A 7,699-nucleotide genomic window follows, 5' to 3' on the forward strand; every position below is an offset into this window, starting at 1 on the left:
TTCAAAGCTGCTTTGAGCAGTTCCATTTTGACTTTGCCTATTCTATATTTTTTCAAACTTCTATGGATTCCTTGGAGAGTCACAGGATTCATGTACACACAAATACATACACACACACACACACCCTCTTATTTCTAATTTTACTGTATTCTCTATAACTCAAAAATCCATTTTTCTTATTAAAAACAAAGAAACAAACAAACACTGATCCCTAGTTAATTTAGTTCTACACTAAGTTCCTCCCCACATAGGAAGTTTCTTTTTCTTTCTTCTTTCCAATAACATTTTCTACCTTCTGAGTCTGAGCAAATTTATTACTCAGTTTTTATTCTTGAAAATATTGAAGAACCTGGGAACCATAACCATGGACCAACACAGAGATTTGCCATCACCACTACTGCAGTGCTATCTGGATTTATGCAAGCCAATATCGTACCATAAACCCTAACACCATACAGAAGGTACCACAGAGAGAGAGATGTTTCACTTTATTCACAATAAGATTCAACCAACCCACTTCCTGTGGGTCAGCGATCACAAGAAGTGTTGTTAGAGTCTGTAGATACAGAACATACAGATTAACAACAGTATATTTAATTCATTTAGTCCTGTATTGGAAAGCTTGATTTCCTGTAATTTTCAAGTGTCCAGTGTTCTAAGAGCACTGTAAGCATCTGCCTAAGATCCTTTTCATAAGCCTTTCTAAAAGAGTATAGGAACAATCCTGTGGTAGAAATATCTACTTATGCCAATCTAGTTTGACCATGCAATTTCTGTCCTGAAAATACAACCTCAAACCTTCTACACATTCCTTTACATTTGTTCTTTCCTGTAACTTTTCTTCATTTTGTTTCAAAACTAAGTGGCTTCACACTAGCAGGATTTCTTTCTTTACTACAATAATGATATCTCCATCTATTACTATTTCTTTGTGAAAATATACATCTGTACTCCTTGTAAGAAAAATATGCATGGCCAAGATAAGAAGGGTTTAGGAGCACTGGTCAATGGTTGGACTAACCAAAAGTGTGTGGGGGGCTGAATGTAGGTAAGATAGAGAAGAGACAGCTATAATAATAATAGCTGGGCATGATCATGCTGAATAAGATCCCTGAGTTAAAAGTGGTAAGGAATATTCTTGATAACCTTTTAGTATCAATATTGTGAACCACAATGCTCAAAAGGAGAAGGGGACAGAGAGAGAGAGAGAGAGAGAGAGAGAGAGAGAGAGAGAGAGAGAGACAGACAGACAGACAGAGAGAGACAGAAACAGAGAGACAGAGAATGAGAGAGAGAGAGAGAGAGAGAGAGAGAGAGAGAGAGAGAGAGAGAGAGAAAGAAGAAAATCACTTCCACCCACCACAGAGGCAGGCAGGGGGGTGGGGAGTGGGGGGGTGATAGGAGGGAACCTGGGGACTCTGGTGCAGGAAAATGTACACTGATAGAGAGATGGCTGCTGAAATACAGTATGACTGAATTCTAATCATGACCAGCTTTGTAATGGTCTATCAAGGTGATTCAATAGAAACGTTAAAAAGAAAAGTCACATCTCACAGATATAACTTCCTTTTCTTACTTGCTTGAGTGCAACTTGATCTCACAAGAAGTCTGGAAACAAGTTGCTTGTCATTGTCTCATTTAGCTTAACAAAATTTTACTTTACCGTTCTTATTCAAGTTTTCTCGAAGACATCTCTGAAAAATGAAAGCACCAAATCATTTCTACAGCTGCCCAAATGGCTTTAGGATGCTCACAATTAGATTTTTCAACACATAGCATATTTGGCAAGAAAGCTTGCTCCATGTTATAAATTAACCAGAACATACTTGTCTTTCACAGTTTTACACTGAAAACTTTGGTTTCTAGGAAAAACGGAGATATAAATAGATTTAAACTTTCAAATAGATTGCCAGGGAACAATAAGGATTTCACACCAGCAGACAAAACTCTCTTAAGGTCAAGACTAGGTTTGATGAGTGGTGACAAAACTGGCATGAAATAAAGTTTTCTTAATAATAACATGCATTTTCATGTACTGTGCAGACTAATTAACAACATGGTCTGAAAAAGCAGACTATAGTTATTTCACACATTTTTCACCCAATTCTTTATTCTCACAATCCAGTAAAGTTAAATCAGCTCTTTGTAGCAGTGATTGAGTTTTAAAATAGCCCATTTTCTTTTGCTTCAGTCTGTTATCAGTAGTTGACTCATTAACAAACAGTAAATTCTCTGGATGAAGAATTCCTTGGGAGTGGAAGGAGTGAGAAATGGTCAAGTTCAATTTTTATACTAAATGCATTATTTAATTTATTTTTAATTTTTATTTATTTTCCTTTTTGGGTTACACCGGTGATATTCAGGGATTACTCCTGGTTCTACACTCAGGCATTGATCTTGGATGTGCAGAGGGGACCATATGGGATGCTGGGGATTGAACCTGGTGGTATGCATGCAAGTAAAACACCCTACCACTGAACTATCACTTCAACCCCTAACATTTTAAAGTGCTGCAAACAACTAAATCTAATAGTTTTTTGACCACTATCTGAAATACACATTTGAGCAATTCATCATAGTCTCTCTGATATTTTTTCTTGTTCATTATTTTTAAAAAATATTTCTCTTAAATTTCCTACTATATGTTAAAAGCAGGGCCAATAGTTCTTATCCAGTTGCGATTTTCCAGTTTATCTAACTGTGGATAACTCACAACAAATAGAATCTTTAGGTAAAATGCTGGGATATTGAAAAACAATATTCACTATGATCTATAGAAGTATGTGAGCACTGAAACTTTTTATTGTTATAAATTTTCCCTAAATAGATGTAGTTTGAAGTGTGTAATCTTTATGATTATAAAAGATCCAGCAAAGACAATGTGGGATTCAGAGTTCTGTTGTTTTTTACACGAAACATTATTAATCTACAATCTCTAAAGACATCAATTGATTCATCTGTAAAATGAGATACATAAGTACTTATTATCACACCCGACACTTATGAAAAATTCACTAGATAATGTAAGAAGAAAATTTTAAATAAGTACTCACAATATGGTATTTTTACTAAATGTTATTTATTTAGATGAAAATGTATATTATGTCTTGAAATGTGCCTGCAGAATTCATCTGTTAAAGGTCTAACCACAAGTATAGCAGAATGAACCCAGCAGTGCTTGCTTTTAACATGGCTGACCCAAGCTCAGTCCCCATATATTTCCCAGTGCACTGTCCGCAGTGTTTCATGAGCAAAGAGCCAAGAGTAAGCCCTGAGCACTACTTGGTGTCAACCCCCAAAACTAAAATAAATAAAATTTAAAATAAAATTTAATTTCTGGATATAACAGTTAAGGTGAATTTAAAAGTTGCAGAAAATTTTACCTTTAATCTACTGATTGATGTTCTTATAAAATAGAAATATTTGAACCTCAGACATGCATTCAAGAAGAGTGCTTTTAATGGCATAGTTCTCACTATCTATAACTGCTTGTTTTATCTTATGTAACATTTATTTAATGAAGTACTAATGCACTTCATTATATAGAATGGCATATTAAACAGAATAAATTGCTGTCATTTAAAAAAGAAGAAGGAGAGGAAAAAACATGTTGTGAGTACATATGCCAAGGTTTCCCAATATATTTCTTCTACAACTCCATCTACAGAAAACAAATCACTGAGTGCCCCCACCTCATCCCCACTGCAGCTTTCATCCTTCTTTAAGAACATAGAGAGATACATACCCCACCCTTGTAGGCTAACTACTATTGCCCTTCTGGATTGTTTCACAGCCATGTGGGCGAAAGCAGTATGGCCCACTCTCGAAAGCACTGATGTAGTCACAAATAAGATGCTGGCACAAGTTAAGAAATATCAAGCTCCAACAGCATTTCACCAGAAGCAGAGTACAAGCATGGTGGAGATACTTTCTTATCCTTATGCTGACCTCTTAATTTTGAATCCCTAGCCTCCCTAGTTCAAAACAACACATTTCTGTTGTTTAAATGATCTATGTTTTTTGGGACCATGTAGTGACTATAATGTTGAGTATGGCTTCTTACATGAAATAAGTTACTTACAGAAAACACATGCAAAATTAGCCATGAAGAGCCCTAAACATTTTTATGTTTTAGATCTTTCATCTATAAATGACACAGGGAAGAATTTTTTTTTTAAAAAATCATAAAGTGGAAGAATTTATTTTAGACTTGTGTGTGTATGCATCTGTGCTGTGCTATACATTATGTATATTTATAGTACAGAAAAGTCACTTACAATGTAAGACATAAAAACAACAAAAATGGACAAAAGCACATTTCTCCAATGATAATATGCAAATGTCCAGCATACACAAAATTGCCCGCCATCATTGTTTACCAGAAAATGCAAATAAAATCACACCGAGATACCACTTTACACTCACCAGGCTGAAAGAAACAACAAGGAAAGAGAAGGGGACAGATAATAAGAGTGATGTGGAAAAATCAGAACACTCAATGTATTACTGGTGGGAATAGAAAATGGTGCTGCAATTTGTCATACAGTGCAGAAGTGCTTTAAATGATTTAAGGAAGAGTTACAAAATAGCCCAGCAACTGTACAAGTAGTTACATACTTGAGACAAATGACATCCAAACAAAAAAAAATTGCACATGGATGTTTCTAGAGCATTATTTGTAACAGCCAAAATATAGAAACAACCCACATCTTAATTATCTGATGAATGAAAGAGCACACTATGACTTGTTTTTACCAGGAATTATTTATCAGCAATAAAGATATATGTATAACTGGAATGTACTATACATGGCTAAACCCTGCGAAAATTTTGCTGAATGAAAAGTAAGATTATGAAATATTAATGTAATTGCTATATATTTATATGCAATGTCCAAAATAGACAAATTTAGAAAGATAGAAAGTCGATTAGCAGTATCTAAGTCCCTGAAAACCTGGAATGTAGAAATTCAGCTTAAAGAATACAGCCAATGCTTCTATATATTAGAATGGATTGTGTCAATAGTTTCATTGTGTATGTGACTAAAATAAATTGCCCATTTAGAAATATAATTGTTTTTCTTTGCTAAAAAATAATATGATCAAATTGTTAAGGTGTTATTCTCTGTTCCATATTAAATATTAAATCTTGTCAATTTTTATCTTGATTATTTTCTTCTGAATTACTTCTATTTGATATAGTAGTGTCTACAAGTAATTTTTTCTAACATTAGAATATCTCAAATTTCTTTAATAGAGTGTTCATATGCATTTTCAAAAATGCATTTACATTTTTTTCTTTATGTTGACTATGGATGGAGCGACAGCACAGTGGGTAAGGGTGTTTGATTTGCATGTGGTCAACTCAGGTTTGATTCCTCCGTCCCTCTCTGAGAGCCTGGCAAGCTATGTAGAGTATCCCACCTGCATGGCAGAGTCTGGCAAGCTACCCGTGGTGTATTTGATATGCCAAAAACAGTAACGACAAGTCTCACAATGGAGACGTTACTGGTGCCCGCTAGAGCAAGTCGATGAACAATGGAACATTTGATCTGATTAGTGATATTTGAATGGGTACATGCTTTACAACAGAACTGTTGTTTATTTGTTTGGAATTGATCACAAATGCATGACTTCATTCCTTACCACCAAAAGATACTGTAAATATGTTTATGATTACTTCTCGGCCTTTTGGCTAAGATCAAGTGTAGTATCTGTTCTTATCAGTTTAAATTTGTTTATGTGTGAAAGTTGTTCTCTAGAATTTTTTCTGTCTTTATGAGAAAAATAGATATAATAAAAGAATGTAGGATCAGAGATATAATGATTTCTAGAATGAAGTATGTGAAGTATGCCGTTAAACATTTCTAATTAAACATTTCTAATACTTGTGAAGTATGCCGGACCTGATCTCCAGATCTGAACTGAGTTTCTGTGTCAGGAGGCACTTGCCAAAATTCAGCCAGTATGATGATGTATGACAATGTATGATACAAAAATAAATAAATAAAGGGTAAACTTCTAAATGTCGTTCTTTTTAATTAATCATCATAGTAGTATAAACCTATGACAACTTTTTAAAAAATTCTTCGGTAACATAAACAACAAGTATCTGTAAGCCAACAGAAAAAATAATATTATGATTAACTGACAAAGTTTAAAAAAAAGCACTTTTTTTTTCTTTTTGATTCACACTCGGCGATGCACAGGGTATATTCTTGGCTCATGCACTCAGAAATTACTCCTGATGATGCTCAGGCAACCTTATGGGATGCTGGGAATCAAACTTAGGTTGACTGAGTGGAAGGCAAACGCCCTACCTGTTGTGCTATCGTTCCAGGCCCCAAAAAGAACATTTTATAAACAGTAATATATGTTGCAGTTTGTAACAAACATGAGTTAAGTTGCTCCAAAGCGCTGTGGAGAGTGACCCCTTTACCATATACCCCAAGTAAGAAAAAAATGTACATAAATATTTATATATACATGTGTGTGAAATATTTACTTTTTTAAACATTTACTTAAAAACATGGTAGGGCGTTCACCTTACAAGCGGCCAACATGGTCGACCCGAGTTCAATTCCTCCGCCCCTCTCGGAGAGCCCGGCAAGCTACCGAGAGTATTCGATATGCCAGACACAGTAACAACAAAGTCTCCAATGGAGACGTTACTGGGCCCGCTTGAGCAAATCGACGATCAACAGGAGGGCCTTTACTTAAAAATATATCCTTTACAGTATTTTCCACTAGAAAAACAGGGCAGAAGAAAGTTATATTTAAAACGAGGTGTGAGCCAGACTTAGGGGAATTGCATAAAACATTTCTAAAACATAATATCAGTAAGAAAAAAATCACTTAGCAAGGTGTTTTCGAAAAGTAAGTTTGATTTACTTTGATTTATATTATGAGGGAAGAAACTAAACAAATATAAATATTATTAAAAAGTTGGAAGGGTACGCAAATTTTAATTTTAGTTAATGGAATAATAAAACTTATAAAGAATGTGGAGGTTATATACATATTAATATTTTAATCAGTTTTTTTTCTTCAACCACTGAAAACTTACTTTTGAATGAGAATTTCAAAAAGTTTTATTATAGTTCTTCAAAATATGATTTTGGTCAATAAATCTTGGTGTCTCACTTGTGCCTAGAGATTTGCTAAAGTGTACCTAAGATTTAATCTTGCTGAGGATGAAGAGTTTATATTGCCATATAATTTAAAAATCAGAGATTCTCCTGAAATATGTTCTGTACAGTGAATAGTTAATATGTTAGTAGTTAATATGTGATTTGATATCCTTTTGTTTAACTGCTGAATTTTTGTGGTTCAAAAAATCTTTCTTTTTGGATTTACTTTCCTGATTTCTTAATATATAAGGTTTTGATACTGTTTCCTCTGTAGGAAATACATTAGAGATTATTTCAGTAATATCTGTGCACTATTATTATATATTATGAAATTTACTAAGCTATGGGACTGGAATGATAGATAGCAGAGTGGGTAGGGCGTTTGCCTTTCATGCAGCAGGCCTGGGTTCTATTCCTATGCCCCTCTCGGAGAGCCCAGCAAGCTACAGAGATTATCTCGCCCCCACGGCAAAGCCTGGCAAGCTACCCGTGACGTATTCAGTATGCCAAAAACAGTAACAATAAGTCTCACAATTTGTTGTAGACATTATGGGTGCCCTCTCGAACAAA

At 34.6% G+C, this 7,699-nt stretch overlaps 1 pseudogene; it reads left to right on the plus strand.

The window, feature by feature from the left end:
* The first annotated feature begins 5,674 nt into the window (after positions 1 to 5,674).
* LOC130043201 (uncharacterized) lies at positions 5,675 to 5,789 on the plus strand (annotated as a pseudogene).
* The last annotated feature ends 1,910 nt before the right edge of the window (positions 5,790 to 7,699 follow it).

The sequence above is a fragment of the Sorex fumeus genome, unplaced genomic scaffold (assembly GCF_029834395.1).
Source record: "Sorex fumeus unplaced genomic scaffold, SorFum_2.1 ptg000115l, whole genome shotgun sequence".
Lineage (NCBI taxonomy): Eukaryota > Metazoa > Chordata > Mammalia > Eulipotyphla > Soricidae > Sorex > Sorex fumeus.